Raw genomic sequence first — 22,498 nt, 5'->3', positions numbered from 1 at the left:
GGCCCAAAATTGTGAACAAATTTTTAGTCTTGTAACAAGTCTTGTAATCTTGACAACGAAGTGTCGATCTGTGATTCATCGTCATCATCTTTCTGCAGGGGGTCAGGGGGTCATGGGCCCAAAGTACTATCATTGAGTTTTAAGAGATCAGATAAATGGGACAGTGTGTAACAGTGATTCTTACACTCGAATATGCTCAAACGTGGTAGTCTCGAATATGGAGCACTATTATTCACTTTTGATTGTTCAATTTACGAGCTTTTGGGCCCGTTGGAACTTTTCATCAAGACATAATGAACTACATCATATCAAAAGTTCAGCTAATTTAACCGGGGGGCCATTTTGTAAGAGTCCTTTGTAAAAGGAAAATTCGAATCATTTCGAATCTGATTCGAAGCCTTCAAAGTCTTCAGGGCCGTGGAAATCTTGGAAGTCCTGAATTTTTTTGGGACTTGGATAAGTTTTGAAAGGTTAACCTTTTCGACCCTAACCTAACTCGAATTTTTTCTATTTGCAATTTAATTATTTTGCCACTAGAAATCAATAGTACTATACTAGGGATAGCTACATATCGATTTTGAAAGCTGTTCGATGATTTTTGGAAATTGGAACAATTTTATACAGTGTGTCATTTTTGAGTTACATTGACCTATTTTTGCCCCATTGATGGTGTTATTTTCTTTCTCTAAATTTACATGTATTAAGAAAACTGCTATTCTTATCTATTCTTTGCAATATACAGGGTGTTCGGCCAAACTTGGGAAAAATTTTAATGGGAGATTCTAGGGACCAAAATAAGACTGTAAAATACTGTAAAATACTAGTAAAGGAATTTGTAATACCATTGATCATTTTTACAGAAATTTTGTCGATGCATGTTTTTAAACACTTGCCATCTGTCGAATTTACGAGTTTTTAATTTGATTTTTATAAGTTTAGCACTATAGCACCTTTCGAAGCGTAATTTTTTATGAATATTAATATAAGACACATTAAAAATAGAATATAGAATTCAAGCCAGTTGAATTAGCCGAATATAAAAGACAATGTTTTTTCTTAATATACTGAAGAGATAAGAATTTGTTTATATATGGTGTTTGGTCAACCATGGGAAAAATTTTAATGGGAGATTCTAGGGACCAAAATAAGACGAAAATCAAGAATACCAATTTCTTGATTGAGGCTTCGTTAAAAAGTTATTAACGTTTAAAGTTCCGCCTGTGGAACGGCGCACTATCGCGCGTGCGCAGCTGTTCGCAGATTGCTGTTCCACAGACGGAACTTTAAACGTTAATAACTTTTTAACGAAGCCTCAATCAACAAATTGGTATTCTTGATTTTCGTCTTATTTTGGCTTCTAGAATCTCCCATTATAATTTTTTCCGCCCATTTTTTTGGGGCTCTGGGGCTCCATTAATACGCATTGTTTGAATTTCGAGTCATTAAAATCCTTCAATCCGTCCAGAAGTTATGATTTTTTAAACATACGCATGAAATTTCGGGGAAACATTTCTGGCCACACGGTATATTTTCGGAAAAGAATTTTTTTCTCGAAATTGAGTAGGAATTTGGGGGTATGTGTATTCACCGAAAGTAATTGTAATTGACCCTCCCAATCAAAAAGAATTTTTTTAGAATGATTTGATACTTTACAATTTTCAGGGTAACAGACAGTTATGGTCACACAGTATATTTTCAGTAATGAATTTTTTTCTCGAAAATGCGTAAAATTTCGTTGGTGTGTGTATTCACCAAAAATGATTCTAATTGACTCCCGTAACTAAAAATAATTTTTTCAGAATTATTTGAAATTTTTCCATTTCGATGAAAAATTTGTCCACATTCCTGAATTTTTTTCTTGAAAATGCGTAGGATTTCGGGGTTATGCCTAATGACCAAAATTGATTGTAATTGACCCCCACAACCAAAAATAGTTTTTCCAGAATGATTTGAAATTTTTTACTTTCGTCGAAAAAAGGCACCCTGTCGATTTTCCTTAAAAATTTGTTTTTGATTTTTAGTAATTTTGTTTAACGCCCAACAGAAAAGTTGTCTAATACTTTTTTGTAGGTACCCATAAGCTCTACTACAGAAAAAAGTTTCATTGAAATCTATTGACTATTACAGGAGTTATAACTATTTGAAAATTGTACCATTTTTATGGGGGTTTTTCTAACTTTACGGTGTCAAGGAACAACTTTTTCAATATTCTTAGAATTCCTAGATATTCTTCCCCAAGATAGACGTTGTTTGCCGTTTGAAACATTAAAATCCTCCAATCCGTTCAGAAGTTATGACGTTTTAAAGATACGCAAGAAATTTTCGAGTGACATTTCTGGGCCTGAAATAATATTTTCGGAAAGGAATTTTTTTCTCGAAAATGGTTAGGATTTCGAGGGTATGTCTATTGACCAAAAATGATTGTAAATGACCCTCCCAACCAAAAATAATTTTTCCTTAACGATTTGAAATTTTTTAATTTAATTTTTCAATAACTTTTAACGAAGCCTCAATCAAGAAATTGATATTCTTGATTTTCGTCTTATTTTGAATTTTTTGTTATATAACACTTTACAGACTGCTGAAATGTGTACGGAAAAATGCAGAACACCCTGTATAAATCGTAGGGCATAAGTGGAAATAATTGGAATTGCTGAAACGAAATATCAAAAATGAACCACAAAAGATGAAATATTAATCTTCACGATATACGTATTATTATCTTACTGACGCTCGAATAGATCATCCTAGGAGTCTGGCAATTAGATTGAGAACCTCTGTCGCGTAAATCGCCTTGTAATTTCAATTCCGTTAACTTCTTGACGTACGATTTAATTAAAAGTATTTTCTCCACCGTGTACTATTTAATCTCGTTTGAATTTGTTCGTACATGCAATGCTCATGAAAAAATTTATTTGTATATTTATAGGTTAATTTGCAACCGTCACGATCTGTCGATTTTAATATCTATATTAAACTTCATGACGAGTATAGTTACTGCGGAATTTGAAGTAAGGAACTTCATGACGAGTCGGACTCGTCATTGTACGCCAAAGGGGTTAATAATAAAAATAATGTTAAACAATGAGAGGCAAGTGCCAAGGAATTCGTCCTGGAATTCGTTCGAGTTCAAAGATACGTTTGCGAAAGGTTTGCTTTGAGCGGTGGTTGGGTTTCAAAGGTCTCTAAATCCGAAACACCCGGTACGTTACGGAATTGGCAACGAGTAACGAAACGGTGGACACCTGTGCCGCATGCCACGTAGGAGTGCTACATAATTAGCCGGCACTGCGCGTGCCACGCTCCCACGCGAACGCGCATGCGCCTCTCGCCCTGCAGGTGCACTCACGTGTCCGCGTTGCGCAAAGTTACGATAAATCTCTCTCCCGACTCTGTCGACAGATTTACGAAAATCCAGTCGAATTATCCGAAATACCGTTCACTCTCCATGCAAGATGCTTTCGTTCGTTCGAATCTCTAAATCGAATTCGCGAGCTCAAGCTACGTATATACATACTTATAAATACACAAGGACGATCATAGACGTTTTCCTCAAAGACACGATCCATGTTAATTACGAACCTTATAAGCAGAGAAAATTCTCACAATAACGTTATTATAGTCGTTATAAATAAACGACTGTTTCTCTATTATCCCTAAATAATTAGTTTTAATTCTTTAATTCAGGGTTTAGAAATAACTGTCTTATTCCTGAACTTCTTCCTTTACTCTGTATAAAATATTTCTGTCATTGTAAAATTTTTGTATTTTTTTTTTTATTGTTTTGAGTAATAAAGATATCAAATACACAAATAAAATAAAATTATGGAACGAAGTGCTCCGCAACAAATGGATAAAAATTGATATGACAATTTTAGTTTTACTGATTATCTACATTTCTGTGAAATTATTCGAAAATAATAATAATGATCTTTATTGTATCAAACTTGTATACATTCAAAAACTCAGAATTAAATGAAAAGGAAGATAAGGTACATACAGAGGCTGTTAACTCGATATTCGAATAAAATTTTGCCCGACACTTTTCGAAAATAAAAGTCCCTTACGCGATGCCATCGATTCGAGAAAAGAATCTACTGCGCATGCGCGCACTTCGGTTTCTGAGGTTAAAAGTTACCCTACGTATAAATGTACCACAAACCGTTATAATCAGCGAGCAAACGGTAAACTTGCGTGAAACGATGTATCATCAAATGAGCAATTACCTTGTACAAGTGTCCAAACATGAACGTAGCTCTCGAATTGAAAATACTTAACGTTTAGCGTAACATCGAAGGATATTCATCCGATAGGAAGGAACTGACAAGGAACCATCGCGAACGGTCCGGCTTCGATTTTGATGAAACTTTGTACACTTATAAAGCAGCCAAAAATAATCGACACGTATTTTTTTTTAGCTGCGGTAACTCGAGTTTAAGGGGTGAAACCACCCCTTGAAGTTTTGGCTCGAAACGGCTATCTCGAAAACGGAAAGACATATAAAAAAATTGTTAATGGGCGAGGTTGATGGTTTCTTATGTACAATAACATGGTGTTAAAAAATTTAAAAAAATACAATTTGTTTATAACAAAAAAAAATTTATTAACTTAATTTTTCATTTTATTGAAATTTTCATAATGACAAAAAATGACGAGCATTTTATTCCAAATCCATTGGTATGCGATTTTTTAAAATTGCCTCCTACAGTTTTGCAGATTTTGATGATTTACATCTTGCGCGCACATCCATTATGGTAGTAGCCGTTCTAACTTTGATTTTAATGAAGCACTGCAGGCTTGCACTACTTCTAGAGGACAAAATCGGGAAAAATACGAGAATACCAATTTATTGATGGAGGCTTCGTTAAGAAATTATTAACGTTTAAAGTTCCGCCCGTACTGAATTTTTTTCTCCGAAATGCCCAAGATTTCGGGGGAATGTGTAATGAACAAAAATGATTGCAATCGACCCCTGCAACCGAAAATAATTTTTTCAGAATGGTTTGAAATTTTTTAATTTTGTTGAAAAATTTCACACATTCCCGAATTTTTTTCTCAAAAGTGCGTAGGATTTCGGGGATATATATATTGACCAAAAATGATTGAAATTGACTCCCGCAACTGAAAATAATTTTTTTAGAACGATTTGAAATTTTTTTTTTTCGCTGAAAAATTTAGGTACCTACGCCCTGTCGATTTTTCTTAAAAATTCGTTTTTCATTTTTAATAATTTTGTTTGACGCCCTACAAAAAAGTTGGCCAATACTTTTTTGTAGGTACCTATGAGCTCTACTTCAGAAAAAAGTTTCATTGAAATATATTTATTATTGTTGGAATTATGGCTGTTTGAAGATTGGACCATTTTTATGGGGTTTTTCTCATTTTGCGCGGTCAAGGATCAACTTTTTGCATATTTTTGCAATTTTTACATATTCTTCATCTAAATACACGTTGTTTGCCGCGTGAAACATTAAAATCCTTCAATCCATTCAAAAGTTATGACGTTCCAAAGAGTGACTTTTCTAGCCTGAAATTATATTTTCGATGAGGAATTTTTTTCTCGAAAATGGTTAGGATTTCGAAGGTATGTCTATTCACCAAAAATGATTGTAATTAATCTCCCTAGTTAAAAATAATTCTTTTAAAACGATTTGAAATTTTTTTTCGCCGAAAAATTTAGGCACTTGTCGATTTTTCTTAAAAATTCGTTTTTCATTTTTAACAAATTTGTTCGACGTCCTACGGAAATTTTGTTTAGTACTTTTTTGTAGGTACCTATGAGCTCTACTTCAGAAAAAAGTTTCATTGAAATATATTCATTATTGTTGGAATTATGGCTGTTTGAAGATTGGACCATTTTTATGGGGTTTTTCTCATTTTGCGCGGTCAAGGATCAACTTTTTGCATATTTTTGCAATTTTTACATATTCTTCATCTAAATACACGTTGTTTGCCGCGTGAAACATTAAAATCCTTCAATCCATTCAAAAGTTATGACGTTCCAAAGAGTGACTTTTCTAGCCTGAAATTATATTTTCGATGAGGAATTTTTTTCTCGAAAATGGTTAGGATTTCGAGGGTATGTCTATTCACCAAAAATGATTGTAATTAATCTCCCTAGTTAAAAATAATTCTTTTAAAACGATTTGAAATTTTTTTTCGCCGAAAAATTTAGGCACTTGTCGATTTTTCTTAAAAATTCGTTTTTCATTTTTAATAATTTTGTTTGACGCCCTACAAAAAAGTTGGCCAATACTTTTTTGTAGGTACCTATGAGCTCTACTTCAGAAAAAAGTTTCATTGAAATATATTCATTATTGTTGGAATTATGGCTGTTTGAAGATTGGACCATTTTTATGGGGTTTTTCTCATTTTGCGGGGTCAAGGATCAACTTTTTGCATATTTTTGCAATTTTTACATATTCTTCATCTAAATACACGTTGTTTGCCGCGTGAAACATTAAAATCCTTCAATCCATTCAAAAGTTATGACGTTCCAAAGAGTGACTTTTCTAGCCTGAAATTATATTTTCGATGAGGAATTTTTTTCTCGAAAATGGTTAGGATTTCGAAGGTATGTCTATTCACCAAAAATGATTGTAATTAATCTCCCTAGTTAAAAATAATTCTTTTAAAACGATTTGAAATTTTTTTTCGCCGAAAAATTTAGGCACTTGTCGATTTTTCTTAAAAATTCGTTTTTCATTTTTAATAATTTTGTTTGACGCCCTACAAAAAAGTTGGCCAATACTTTTTTGTAGGTACCTATGAGCTCTACTTCAGAAAAAAGTTTCATTGAAATATATTCATTATTGTTGGAATTATGGCTGTTTGAAGATTGGACCATTTTTATGGGGTTTTTCTCATTTTGCGGGGTCAAGGATCAACTTTTTGCATATTTTTGCAATTTTTACATATTCTTCATCTAAATACACGTTGTTTGCCGCGTGAAACATTAAAATCCTTCAATCCATTCAAAAGTTATGACGTTCCAAAGAGTGACTTTTCTAGCCTGAAATTATATTTTCGATGAGGAATTTTTTTCTCGAAAATGGTTAGGATTTCGAGGGTATGTCTATTCACCAAAAATGATTGTAATTAATCTCCCTAGTTAAAAATAATTCTTTTAAAACGATTTGAAATTTTTTTTCGCCGAAAAATTTAGGCACTTGTCAATTTTTCTTAAAAATTCGTTTTTCATTTTTAACAAATTTGTTCGACGTCCTACGGAAATTTTGTTTAGTACTTTTTTGTAGGTACCTATGAGCTCTACTCCAGAAAAAAGTTTCATTGAAATATATTCACTATTGTAGGAATTATGGCTGTTTGAAGATTGGACCATTTTTATGGGGTTTTTCTCATTTTGCTGGGTCAAGGATCAACTTTTTGCATATTGTTAGAATTTCTACATATTCTTGATTAAAATACGCATCGTTTGCATTTTTGAAAATTAAAATCCTTTAATCCGTTCAGAAGTTATGACATTTTAAAGATCCGCATGAAATTTTCGTACAACATTTCTGGCCATAAATTACATTTTCGATTAGGAATTTTTTTCTCGAAAGTGCGTAGGATTTCGTGGGTATATGTATTGACCAAAAATGATTGTAATTGGCCCCCGCAACCGAAAATAATTTTTTCCTGGAGGATTTGAAATTTTTTAATTTAATTTTTTAATAACTTTTTAACGAAGGCTCAATCAACAAATTGGTATTCTTGTATTTTTCCCGATTTTGTCCTCTAGAAGTAGTGCAAGCGTACAGTGCTTCATTAAAATCAAAGTTAGAACGGCTACTACCATAATGGATGCGCGCGCAAGATGTAAATCATAAAAATCTGCAAAACTGTAGGAGGCAATTTTAAAAAATCGCATACCAATGGATTTGGAATAAAATGCTCGTCATTTTTTGTCATTACGAAAATTTCAATAAAATGAAAAATTAAGTTAATCAATTTTTTTTTGTTATAAACAAATTGTATTTTTTTAAATTTTTTAACACCATGTTATTGTACATAAGAAACCATCAACCTCGCCCATTAACAATTTTTTTGTATCTCTTTCCGTTTTCGAGATAGCCGTTTCGAGCCAAAACTTCAAGGGGTGGTTTCACCCCTTAAACTCGAGTTACCGCAGCTAAAAAAAAATACGTGTCGATTATTTTTGGCTGCTTTATAAGTGTACAAAGTTTCATCAAAATCGAAGCCGGACCGTTCGCGATGGTTCCTTGTGAGTGGTTAGAAACTGCGCGCGTGCAATTCGCATTTGGCGCGTGGCCATACGAGAAAATAAAGCGCTAGAATTAATAATTTCCTTCTCTCTTTCTCCCTTCGTTTCGCACCTGGCAGTACCCGAGTGTCAGGTGAGTGAAACATCAATCAGAGTGAAAACTGTTTATTGGCACGCGCCTTCGTCTACGGAGTTAAGTGTCGGGTGCTTTCTAACCGGCTGCGTCGTTTCCATTGCAAACCGAATAATGTAAAAACTCGATAAAATAAATGTCCTCGAGAGCTGTTCCGGTAAATGATTCTTATCCCCACCGCTAGGGGGAGCCTCCTCGAACCAACGATACGAAATGTAACCGGAGACGTAACGGTATTCGTTTAAATGCCCCTGTCTGTGACCACACAACTGCGCAGAAGAAAGTTTTTTATTTTTTACTCTTTGTTAATAAAAATTTCACTATCATACGGGGGAAATTTTTCTGATTAAAATGAGACTAAACACGATATAATTTGGTCAATATTTGGTAGAGTAATATTGAATTAAATATTGAACTTGCGAGTCTCTCTTTATACTGTCCTTTTCTATCTTCGAAAAGATAAAAGAAAGACGGATGCTGGGTACATTTATCGAATAGGAGGTAGCTATTTTCAAACGGAACTTTCCCTAACTTCACTGAGACATTTCACTCGAAATTGACCACGTTTTGGCACACAATTTCGGATTTTGTGCAAACTGAAATATTTTCAGAAATGTAACGTGTTACGGATATTTAAACTGGGGCGATAAATCTGGTTTACAGTCCATCTTTCTTCTTCAAATTCGAAAAACGATTCTCCTGTTCCATAAGTGCTCTGAACGTTTTCGACCAGCGTTCGAAATAATTTGCGGACGTTTTTGCTGTTTTCCGCGGCAGACTTTGCCAACACGGTATCTTCGACACGGTAATGACGAAAATGCAAAATAAACGCGCGTAGGTAGATACTCGATGCGGAAAGACGACAACGTATCAAATTTGTCCTGACCCCGTCGTAAATTGTGCATATCCAATGCTAATTTAACGTGACTCGTGTATCACGAATTTCTAAGAGGGGGCGGAGCGGACATTTTCTTCGCGGCGGAAAAGTGGAAAAGATTCTTTTCGCTGGCCAAGAAGCATTGACGTAGATACTGTACAGTGGGTTATAAAATTAAAATGAGAAAAATAAAAAGACAATATAAGAGCTTTGGTATCTTTTATTTTTTAGTTTTCGTTAAAATTACAATTTAAATAGGAAATGGTAACTAAATTTCACGCACGACGGATATAGTCGTCGAATACAGCTGTTTACGCGGCGTGTTTACATCCCACTCTCGTTGAAATCCGACGACTCTCTTACCACCACAGATATTGATTGTTATTGGTCGAAAACGGTAACGAAGATTGATGGCAGACAATTCGTGACCGAGCGAGACAGAACACCGCCAATGCTGCTGACACGAGTGAATATTTTGTCTCGCTCGGTCTCTCGATACGACCGCTGTCGATCTTCGTCACCGCATTGGGCCAATACCGACCAATGCCGGTGGCGATGAGAGAGTCAGTCGACTGCAGCACGAGTGGGAATGTAAACACGCTGTGCCCTTCTTCTCGTGGAAGGACAGTAAGTTTTATCTGCCAAACTGTGGCGCGCATATGGCCGCGCGATGGCGCTGTACGTTGGAGTACTGGTCGACTGCGAAGCTCGCCACGCGGTCGCGGAGAAATCTCGTCCTTGTGTATTATAATAGGGATAAAACATCTCTGTAATTTCACTGTACGGTTCACTAGACCCGAATAAATTACATTTTACATTCTATCGGAACCGTACAATGTTTTGGGAGACCAAAACTTCAACGCAATTGTAAACTACACGAATTAAAATTTGTCTTGGCACTTATTTTAATGCTAAGACCGTAAAGCGAGAAAAGTCCAATTTTCAAACAGCCATACCTCCCGCAATAGTGAATATATTTCGATGAAACTTTTTCCCGAAGTAGAGCTCATGGGTACCTACAAAAAAGTATTAGACAACTTTTCTATAGGGCGTCGGACAAAATTAATAAAAATCAAAAACAAGGAAAATCGACAGGGGTAGGTACCTAAATTTTTCGACGATATTAAAAAATTTCAAATCTTTCTGAAAAAATTATTGTCGGTTCCAGGGGTCGATTACAATCATTTTTGGTGAACAGACATAACCCCGTAATATTACGCATTTTCGAGGAAAAAAATTCTGAACCGAAAATATAATTTCAGGCCAGAAATGGTTCCTCGAAATTTCATTCATATCTTTAAAATATCATAACTTTTGAACGGATTGGAGAATTTTAATGTTTCAAACGGCAAACTACGCGTATTTTGGTCAAGAATATTTAGAAATTCTAAGAATATTCGAAAAGTTGTTCATGAAGCTCGTAAAGTTTGAAAAAACCCATAAAAATGGGTGCAATTTTCAAACAGCCATAACTCTTGCAATAGTGAATATATTTCGATGAAACTTTTTTCTGAAGTAGGGCTCATGAGTGTCTACAAAAAAGTATTAGACAACTTTTCTATAGGGCGTCGGACAAAATTAATAAAAATCAAAAACTAGGGAAATCGACAGGGGTAGGTACCTAAATTTTTCGAAGATATTAAAAAATTTCAAATCATTCTGAAAAAAGTATTGTCGGTTCCAGGGGTCGATTACAATCATTTTTGGTGAACAGACATAACCTCGAAATATTACGCATTTTCGAGGAAAATAATTCTGAACCGAAAATATAATTTCAGGCCAGAAATGGTTCCTCGAAATTTCATTCGTATCTTTAAAATATCATAACTTTTGAACGGATTGGAGAATTTTAATGTTTCAAACGGCAAACTACGCGTATTTTGGTCAAGAATATTTAGAAATTCTAAGAATATTCGAAAAGTTGTTCCTGAGCCTCGTAAAGTTCGAGAAACCCCATAAAAATGGGTGCAATTTTCAAACAGCCATAACTCTTGCAATAGTGAATACATTTCAATGAAACTTTTTTCCGAAGTAGGGCTCATGAGTGTTTACAAAAAAGTATTAGACAACTTTTCTATAGGGTGTAGGACAAAATTAATAAAAATCAAAAACAAGGAAAATCGACAGGGGTAGGTACCTAAATTTTTCGATGATATTAAAAAATTTCAAATCTTTCTGAAAAAATTATTGTCGGTTCCAGGGGTCGATTGCAATCATTTTTGGTGAACAGACATAACCCCGGAATATTACGCATTTTCGAGGAAAAAAATTCTGAACCGAAAATATAATTTCAGGCCAGAAATGGTTCCTCGAAATTTCATTCGTATCTTTAAAATATCATAACTTTTGAACGGATTGGAGAATTTTAATGTTTCAAACGGCAAACTACGCGTATTTTGGTCAAGAATATTTAGAAATTCTAAGAATATTCGAAAAGTTGTTCCTGAGCCTCGTAAAGTTCGAGAAACCCCCATAAAAATGGGTGCAATTTTCAAACAGCCATAACTTTTGCAATAGTGAATACATTTCAATGAAACTTTTTTCCGAACTAGAGCTCATGAGTGTCTACAAAAAAGTATTAGACAACTTTTCTATAGGGTGTCGGACAAAATTAATAAAAATCAAAAACTAGGGAAATCGACAGGGGTAGGTGCCTAAATTTTTCGACGATATTGAAAAATTTCAAATCATTCTGAAAAAATTATTGTCGGTTCCAGGGGTCGATTACAATCATTTTTGGTGAACAGACATAACCTCGAAATATTACGCATTTTCGAGGAAAATAATTCTGAACCGAAAATATAATTTCAGGCCAGAAATGGTTCCTCGAAATTTCATTCGTATCTTTAAAATATCATAACTTTTGAACGGATTGGAGAATTTTAATGTTTCAAACGGCAAACTACGCGTATTTTGGTCAAGAATATTTAGAAATTCTAAGAATATTCGAAAAGTTGTTCCTGAGCCTCGTAAAGTTCGAGAACCCCCATAAAAATGGGTGCAATTTTCAAACAGCCATAACTTTTGCAATAGTGAATATATTTCGATGAAACTTTTTTCTGAAGTAGAGCTCATGAGTGTCTACAAAAAAGTATTAGACAACTTTTCTATAGGGCGTCGGACAAAATTAATAAAAATCAAAAACAAGGAAAATCGACAGGGGTAGGTACCTAAATTTTTCGAAGATATTAAAAAATTTCAAATCATTCTGAAAAAAGTATTGTCGGTTCCAGGGGTCGATTACAATCATTTTTGGTGAACAGACATAACCTCGAAATATTACGCATTTTCGAGGAAAATAATTCTGAACCGAAAATATAATTTCAGGCCAGAAATGGTTCCTCGAAATTTCATTCGTATCTTTAAAATATCATAACTTTTGAACGGATTGGAGAATTTTAATGTTTCAAACGGCAAACTACGCGTATTTTGGTCAAGAATATTTAGAAATTCTAAGAATATTCGAAAAGTTGTTCCTGAGCCTCGTAAAGTTCGAGAAACCCCATAAAAATGGGTGCAATTTTCAAACAGCCATAACTCTTGCAATAGTGAATACATTTCAATGAAACTTTTTTCCGAAGTAGGGCTCATGAGTGTTTACAAAAAAGTATTAGACAACTTTTCTATAGGGTGTAGGACAAAATTAATAAAAATCAAAAACAAGGAAAATCGACAGGGGTAGGTACCTAAATTTTTCGATGATATTAAAAAATTTCAAATCTTTCTGAAAAAATTATTGTCGGTTCCAGGGGTCGATTGCAATCATTTTTGGTGAACAGACATAACCCCGGAATATTACGCATTTTCGAGGAAAAAAATTCTGAACCGAAAATATAATTTCAGGCCAGAAATGGTTCCTCGAAATTTCATTCGTATCTTTAAAATATCATAACTTTTGAACGGATTGGAGAATTTTAATGTTTCAAACGGCAAACTACGCGTATTTTGGTCAAGAATATTTAGAAATTCTAAGAATATTCGAAAAGTTGTTCCTGAGCCTCGTAAAGTTCGAGAAACCCCCATAAAAATGGGTGCAATTTTCAAACAGCCATAACTTTTGCAATAGTGAATACATTTCAATGAAACTTTTTTCCGAACTAGAGCTCATGAGTGTCTACAAAAAAGTATTAGACAACTTTTCTATAGGGTGTCGGACAAAATTAATAAAAATCAAAAACTAGGGAAATCGACAGGGGTAGGTGCCTAAATTTTTCGACGATATTGAAAAATTTCAAATCATTCTGAAAAAATTATTGTCGGTTCCAGGGGTCGATTACAATCATTTTTGGTGAACAGACATAACCTCGAAATATTACGCATTTTCGAGGAAAATAATTCTGAACCGAAAATATAATTTCAGGCCAGAAATGGTTCCTCGAAATTTCATTCATATCTTTAAAATATCATAACTTTTGAACGGATTGGAGAATTTTAATGTTTCAAACGGCAAACTACGCGTATTTTGGTCAAGAATATTTAGAAATTCTAAGAATATTCGAAAAGTTGTTCCTGAGCCTCGTAAAGTTCGAGAAACCCCATAAAAATGGGTGCAATTTTCAAACAGCCATAACTCTTGCAATAGTGAATATATTTCGATGAAACTTTTTTCTGAAGTAGGGCTCACGAGTGTCTACAAAAAAGTATTAGACAACTTTTCTATAGGGCGTCGGACAAAATTAATAAAAATAAAAAACAAGGAAAATCGACAGGGGTAGGTGCCTAAATTTTTCGACGATATTGAAAAATTTCAAATCATTCTGAAAAAATTATTGTCGGTTCCAGGGGTCAATTACAATCATTTATGGTCAATAGACATACCCCCGAAATCCTACCCACTTTTCGGAAAAAAATTCAGTATTGGTGGAACTTTGAACGTTAATAACTTTTTAACGAAGCCTCCATCAACAAATTGGTATTCTTGATTTTCGTTTTATTTTGGCCTCCAGAAACTCCCATTAAAATTTTTTCCAGAGTTGGGAGAATACTCTGTATATGACGGATAAAATGGGGGCATAAAAAACGAGTGTAGACCAAAATATGCAAAATTGAGATAAACCTACATAATTACGTTTTATATTTCCATATATTGTTACCAAACTGTTATATTGTTTTCCTTTGTAAAAGTACGCATATAAAATTATCATCGGATAAAGTGGGTCTAAAATTTTCAAATAAAAAAATTAAAAAAAGAAATAGATCTAATTGCACCATACACGCAGAATGTTTCTATCGGTAACAGAGGGGATTTTAAGAGAGGAACGAGAGTGTCGTTCGTCGGGACAGGCGAAAAAGGAAAAGCGAAATTCCAGCATGCCGGGAAGATATTTGTGTCATGAAATAACCCAGGAGACACAGCGTGGCTGTTTTCGTCTACCCCTGGCAATGCGGGGAAAAGCGAATTCCACGAATATTTTCACTCATTTGGAATAATTTTCAGCGTTTTATTGAACGTCCCAAAGAATTTTTACTATTTAAAATGAGACCACGGACCATAATTCACATCAAATCCGCAATAGTATCGGATAAATTAATAAAAAATTTGGCAAATTGCGAAAACACGAAAAGGTCAAAGGTTTATTATAAATAATAAATATATTATATCAACTGTATAAATCTATTAATTTGATATCTATAGTTATTTATAAATATATATCTATAGCTTGATAATATATAAATATCTATGATTTTATTGAATGAATAAATTATCTATTAACCAGTTAGCTGTGGCGCCCCCTTTTGCGAGCGCGCACCTATATGTGTCGCCAAAATCGAGCGATGACGAGTATACTCGTGAATCACAGAGTAAGTGTTGCTGTTAAGATATTGGATCAAAAAGATGTGTTTATTTTATAAAATTGACACCTTTATTACTAATGCTTGGCCTCAAAATATTCTAAATATTTTGAAATTTCAGAATATATTTTGTGTTTCTCGAAAATTACAATTTAAATAACCAATGGTCACTGCTTTATATGCATGACGAGTATACTCGTCAATACACAAAATCGTGCCATTTCTCCATGACGAATATACTCGTCAATCACAGTTAACTGGTTAATATATAGGTCATAATTTATTAACAATTTTATATTTATATATTAACAAATAAATAGAGTTCTCCGTGGCTCTGTGGCTAGGGCGCTCGACTCCCAATCTTGGGGTCCCAGGTTCGATTCCCGTGGGCCAGAAAAAACTTCATATATAATAAATATTTATATATTATATACAATTATCTTAATGCATTTAAACTACACGAAGCTCGGTACATCGAACAGAGACAAAATTGTCTTATCCAATTTTAGTCGACACTTGTTGATCACGAGACTGCGCACATAGATCAGAGTGAAGTAGTGCGCATAGCATTAAATGTCCATTAAACGAGGCAATAAACTACCACATTAATTACGAAAATTACTTGCTCTTAACCCCACGAGTGTTGCATATATTGCGTAGACTTTAAATATTAACATAAATTTTAAACATAGTCTTTGCTTAATTCGTTCTTCAGAGCCACCACATTAATGCAAAACTTCGAAAAGAATCGTATTACGAATAACATACTTATAACCTTTTTACAAATTTAATATTAATAGTAATATTTATAAATGTTTAATATTTCAATTTGCGACGATTTTAACACTGTTATATTTGAAAAACATATTGTTTCAATTTTTTTTTTTAAATAAATATTATATTATATTTTCTATTTTTATAATTCTTCGAATGATTTTCTTTATTATTTTCTGTGAATGAAAGTACATGGTGGAAAGCACAGGGTGTTCGGCCACTTATGGGACAAATTTCAATGGGAGATTCTAGACGCCAAAATAGGACGAAAATCAAGAATATTAATTTCTTGAATGAGGCTTCGTTAAAAAGTTATTAAAAAATTAAATTCAAAAATTTCAAATCGTTCTGAAAAAATTATTTTTGGATGCAGGGGTCGATTACAATCATTTTTGGTCATTACACATACATTCGAAATCCTGCGCATTTTCGAGAAAAAAATTCGATTAGGTACTGAAATCTATAGACGAAATTAAAAAATTTCAAATCATACTAAAAAAAATATATTTAGTTACGGAGGTCAATGACAAGCATTTTTGGTGAAAAGACATACCCCCGAATTCCCACCCACTTTCGAGAAAAAAATTCGAGTAGGTGGGCAAATTTTTCGACGAAATTAAAAAATTTCAAATGATTCTAAAAAAATTATTTTTTGATGCAGGGGTCAATTACAAGCATTATTGGTAATTAGACATACATTCGAAATCCTACGCATTTTCGAGAAAAAAATTCCTGAACGAAAAATGTACCCCGGCCTCTTTGAAATATCATAAATTTTGAACGGATTGGAGGATTTTAATGTTTCAAAAGGCAGACGACGCGTATTTTGGCGGAGAATATGTAGAAATTCCAAAAATATTCGAAAAGTTGCTCCTCAACCTCGTAAAGTGAGAAAAACCCCTTGAAAATGGTCCAAATTTTCAAACGACCGTAACTCCTACAATAGTGAATATATTTAATTGAAATTTAGTCTGGAGGTAGAGCTTATGGATACCTACAAAAAAGTACTAAACAACTTTTCCATACATTGTCAAACAAATTTATTAGAAGTGAAAAACGAATTTAAAAAAAAATTCGACGCCGGAATTTTCAGCGAAAAAAGAAATTTCAAATCGTTCTGGAAAAATTATTTTCAGTTGCAGGGGTCAGTTACAATCATTTTGGGTCAACAGACATACCCCCGAAATCCTACTCAGTTTCGAGAAAAAAATTCATTACTGAAAATATAATGTCAGGCCAGAAATAATTCCTCGAAATTTCGTTCGTATCGTTAAAATATCATAACTTTTGAACAGATTAAAGCATGTTAATGTTTCAAAAGGCAAACGACGCGTATTTTGGCGGAGAATATGTAGAAATTCCAAAAATATTCGAAAAGTTGCTCCTCAACCTCGTAAAGTGAGAAAAACCCCATAAAAATGGTCCAAATTTTCAAACGACCGTAACTCCTACAATAGTGAACATATTTCAATGAAACTTTTTTCTAAAGTAGAACTCATGTGTACCTACAAAAAAGTATTAAACAACTTTTCTGTAGAGCGTCAAACAAATTTATTAAAAATGAAAAACGAATTTGTAAGAAAAATCGACAGTGTGATTTTCCGGTGAAATTGAAAAATTTCAAATCACTCTGGAAAAATTATTTTCGGTTACAGAAGTCAATTGTAATAGTTTTTGGTCATTAGACATGCCCTCGAATTCCTACCCAATTTCGAAAAAAAAATTCGAGGTGTGAAATTTTTCGAGAAAATTCAAAAATTTCAGATCGTATTAAAAAAATTATATTTAGTTACAGGGGCTCATTACAAGCATTTTTGGTGAATTAACACATACTCGAAATCCTACCCACTTTCCAGAAAAAAAATCGAGAATGTGTGAAATTATTAGACGGAAAAAAAAAATGGCAAATCGTTCTGGAAAAATTATTTTTGGTTGCGAGGATCAATTACGATCATTTTTGGTGAATAGACGTACCCCCGAAATCCTGCGCATTTTCGAGAAAAAAATTTATTACTGAAAATATAATGTCAGTCCAGAAATGATTCCTCGAAATTTCGTTCATATCGTTAAAATATCATAACTTTTGAACAGATTAAAGGATGTTAATGTTTCAAAAGGCAGACGACGCGTATTTTGGCGGAGAATATGTAGAAATTCCAAAAATATTCGAAAAGTTGCTCCTCAACCTCGTAAAGTGAGAAAAACCCCTTGAAAATGGTCCAAATTTTCAAACGACCGTAACTCCTACAATAGTGAATATATTTAATTGAAATTTAGTCTGGAGGTAGAGCTTATGGATACCTACAAAAAAGTACTAAACAACTTTTCCGTACATTGTCAAACAAATTTATTAGAAGTGAAAAACGAATTTAAAAAAAAATTCGACGCCGGAATTTTCAGCGAAAAAAGAAATTTCAAATCGTTCTGGAAAAATTATTTTCAGTTGCAGGGGTCAGTTACAATCATTTTGGGTCAACAGACATACCCCCGAAATCCTACTCAGTTTCGAGAAAAAAATTCATTACTGAAAATATAATGTCAGGCCAGAAATAATTCCTCGAAATTTCGTTCGTATCGTTAAAATATCATAACTTTTGAACAGATTAAAGCATGTTAATGTTTCAAAAGGCAAACGACGCGTATTTTGGCGGAGAATATGTAGAAATTCCAAAAATATTCGAAAAGTTGCTCCTCAACCTCGTAAAGTGAGAAAAACCCCATAAAAATGGTCCAAATTTTCAAACGACCGTAACTCCTACAATAGTGAACATATTTCAATGAAACTTTTTTCTAAAGTAGAACTCATGTGTACCTACAAAAAAGTATTAAACAACTTTTCTGTAGAGCGTCAAACAAATTTATTAAAAATGAAAAACGAATTTGTAAGAAAAATCGACAGTGTGATTTTCCGGTGAAATTGAAAAATTTCAAATCACTCTGGAAAAATTATTTTCGGTTACAGAAGTCAATTGTAATAGTTTTTGGTCATTAGACATGCCCTCGAATTCCTACCCAATTTCGAAAAAAAAATTCGAGGTGTGAAATTTTTCGACAAAATTCAAAAATTTCAAATCGTATTAAAAAAATTATATTTAGTTACAGGGGCTCATTACAAGCATTTTTGGTGAATTAACACATCCTCGAAATCCTACACACTTTCCAGAAAAAAAATCGAGAATGTGTGAAATTATTAGACGGAAAAAAAAAAATGGCAAATCGTTCTGGAAAAATTATTTTTGGTTGCGAGGATCAATTACGATCATTTTTGGTGAATAGACGTACCCCCGAAATCCTGCGCATTTTCGAGAAAAAAATTTATTACTGAAAATATAATGTCAGTCCAGAAATGATTCCTCGAAATTTCGTTCATATCGTTAAAATATCATAACTTTTGAACAGATTAAAGGATGTTAATGTTTCAAAAGGCAGACGACGCGTATTTTGGCGGAGAATATGTAGAAATTCCAAAAATATTCGAAAAGTTGCTCCTCAACCTCGTAAAGTGAGAAAAACCCCATAAAAATGGTCCAAATTTTCAAACGACCGTAACTCCTACAATAGTGAACATATTTCAATGAAACTTTTTTCTAAAGTAGAGCTCATGGGTACCTACAAAAAAGTATTAAACAACTTTTTTGTAGAGCGTCAAACAAATTTATTAAAAATGAAAAACGAATTTGTAAGAAAAATCGACAGTGTGATTTTCCGGTGAAATTGAAAAATTTCAAATCACTCTGGAAAAATTATTTTCGGTTACAGAAGTCAATTGTAATAGTTTCTGGTCATTAGACATGCCCTCGAATTCCTACCCAATTTCGAAAAAAAAATTCGAGGTGTGAAATTTTTCGACAAAATTCAAAAATTTCAGATCGTATTAAAAAAATTATATTTAGTTACAGGGGCTCATTGCAAGCATTTTTGGTGAATTAACACATCCTCGAAATCCTACCCACTTTCCAGAAAAAAAATCGAGAATGTGTGAAATTATTAGACGGAAAAAAAAAAGTGGCAAATCGTTCTGGAAAAATTATTTTTGGTTGCGAGGATCAATTACGATCATTTTTGGTGAATAGACGTACCCCCGAAATCCTGCGCATTTTCGAGAAAAAAATTTATTACTGAAAATATAATGTCAGTCCAGAAATGATTCCTCGAAATTTCGTTCATATCGTTAAAATATCATAACTTTTGAACAGATTAAAGGATGTTAATGTTTCAAAAGGCAGACGACGCGTATTTGGGTGGAGAATATGTAGAAATTCCAAAAATATTCGAAAAGTTGCTCCTCAACCTCGTAAAGTGAGAAAAACCCCATAAAAATGGTCCAAATTTTCAAACGACCGTAACTCCTACAATAGTGAACATATTTCAATGAAACTTTTTTCTAAAGTAGAACTCATGTGTACCTACAAAAAAGTATTAAACAATTTTTCTGTAGAGCGTCAAACAAATTTATTAAAAATGAAAAACGAATTTGTAAGAAAAATCGACAGTGTGATTTTCCGGTGAAATTGAAAAATTTCAAATCACTCTGGAAAAATTATTTTCGGTTACAGAAGTCAATTGTAATAGTTTTTGGTCATTAGACATGCCCTCGAATTCCTACCCAATTTCGAAAAAAAAATTCGAGGTGTGAAATTTTTCGAGAAAATTCAAAAATTTCAAATCGTATTAAAAAAATTATATTTAGTTACAGGGGCTCATTGCAAGCATTTTTGGTGAATTAACACATCCTCGAAATCCTACCCACTTTCCAGAAAAAAAATCGAGAATGTGTGAAATTATTAGACGGAAAAAAAAAAATGGCAAATCGTTCTGGAAAAATTATTTTTGGTTGCGAGGATCAATTACGATCATTTTTGGTGAATAGACGTACCCCCGAAATCCTGCGCATTTTCGAGAAAAAAATTCATTACCGAAGATATACCGTGTGGCCAGAAATGTTTCCCCGAAATTTCATGCGTATGTTTAAAAAATCATAACTTCTGGACGGATTGAAGGATTTTAATGACTCGAATTTCAAACAATGCGTATTAATGAAGCCCTAGAGACCCAGAAAAATGGGCGAAAAAAATTATAATGGGAGATTCTAGAAGCCAAAATAAGACGAAAATCAAGAATACCAATTTGTTGATTAAGGCTTCGTTAAAAAGTTATTAACGTTTAAAGTTTCGCCTGTAGAACAGCAATCTGCGAACAGCTGCGCACGCGCGATAGTGCACCGTTCCACAGGCGGAACTTTAAACGTTAATAACTTTTTAACGAAGCCTCCATCAACAAATTAGTATTCTTGATTTTCGTCTTATTTTGGCCCCTAGAATCTCCCATTAAAATTTGTCCCAGGCGTGTCATAAAAAATATTGAACCCGTTTGTGAAAACAGGACAGTAACTTTTATAATATGCCCTAACCAGTAACTATATGTTTTCTAAATTTACGAAGGTAAGAAATACCAATTGCTATGACGCTGCGATCAGTTACCCTACGAATACAAATTTCAGGGCCACGAGAACGGAACAAGTATGGCCGAGTTGGGTCACAGCGGTGAAAAAATGGTCGAATCTCGTGCGAATAATAATTGACGAGGGACGGTACCGTTAACGTTAAGCAGAGCTACAATAAGTTACGACCGGAGGCAAAAATAAACACTATCCTGAAAATAATGTTACTCCTCGGCGTAGAAAACGTCAGCATCAACTACTACGTAAACATTTCGTAATCCAATCAGCGAAAAATCCAGCATTTTCTTACGTATCTCCCTTCGAACTAATTTCGCATATAATTTGTCCGAAACAATATAAGGTAACGGGTCGTTCGTTGCGATAATGTTACAAAGACGAACATCGCAAACGAGGCACAAGTTGCTCGATATGCCGTTTTTTTTTACGATCGTAATAATTTACGTACCCCTAAAGTTAGCTATTAACTCTCCAAGAAGCTCACTTTTACACGATTATAAATACATATCGCTGGCCTTTGAATCTCGTTTCCGTCAGTGCCAAAAAATTTCATTTCGAACACGTTTGGCATGGTTTATCGAGGAATCGCGATCGATCAATTATATCAAATTACAAATGACGTTGAGCGTGATCAATATCGATGTATATCTGGTGAAATAGATATTATACCACACAGCTAACAGATCTAACGTTTAAAAATCAACACGCGTGGCCGTAAACAGAAAACTCGGTTTGGTAAGCGATTAAAAAGGAGATAACCGACGAATGTATTGTTGTTGCGTTGCATTTCCAGCGCATTCCGTAGCAGGTGTATTTTCGTGTCGCGTGGACCGAACGCGACCAAAAGTCAGACTAAAAGTCGCGTTCCCCCTCTTTCCCCGACAACATGTTTTCGAGATAACCAGCGTGATAAAAAGGTCGTGGAATTTTCGTACGTTCCAAGATCGAATCGAATTATGAAGTAATTACTTTACATAGAGGGGAATCCGGCTTCAGATTTAATGCTTGGAACTCACCGGACGGCAACCATTGGAAATGTCCAACGAACGAGGAACGGTAACGCACACTTCGAACACTTAACGGAGACACTTTGCGGGCGTCGCGATATTTTCCCCACGCGTCGACGATTCGGATTACAACTGTCACTGTAAAGTGCCGTGGATAACGGTAACTTTTCCGTCGTTTTCGATGGTTTCAAAGCACGAGCAAGCGTCGACCGTCCGCCGTGGCCACTGA

General features: G+C 34.0%; 1 protein-coding gene across 7 annotated transcripts in view; it reads right to left on the bottom strand.

Moving 5' to 3' along the window:
• The window catches only part of LOC122397536 (TGF-beta-activated kinase 1 and MAP3K7-binding protein 3), an 81,487-nt gene extending 58,989 nt beyond the window's left edge, over window positions 1-22,498 (bottom strand). For all 7 annotated transcript variants that reach the window (XR_006259116.1, XR_006259115.1, XR_006259117.1 and 4 more), the window contains exon 1: window positions 22,279-22,498. The gene's annotated coding sequence lies outside the window, so the exon portion shown is untranslated. The remainder of the gene's footprint in view (window positions 1-22,278) is intronic.

This window comes from Colletes gigas, unplaced genomic scaffold, assembly GCF_013123115.1.
Source record: "Colletes gigas isolate AHSC1104 unplaced genomic scaffold, ASM1312311v1 Colletes_gigas_Sc00009, whole genome shotgun sequence".
NCBI classification, from domain to species: domain Eukaryota; kingdom Metazoa; phylum Arthropoda; class Insecta; order Hymenoptera; family Colletidae; genus Colletes; species Colletes gigas.
This window is presented reverse-complemented; position numbering and strand designations above follow the sequence as displayed.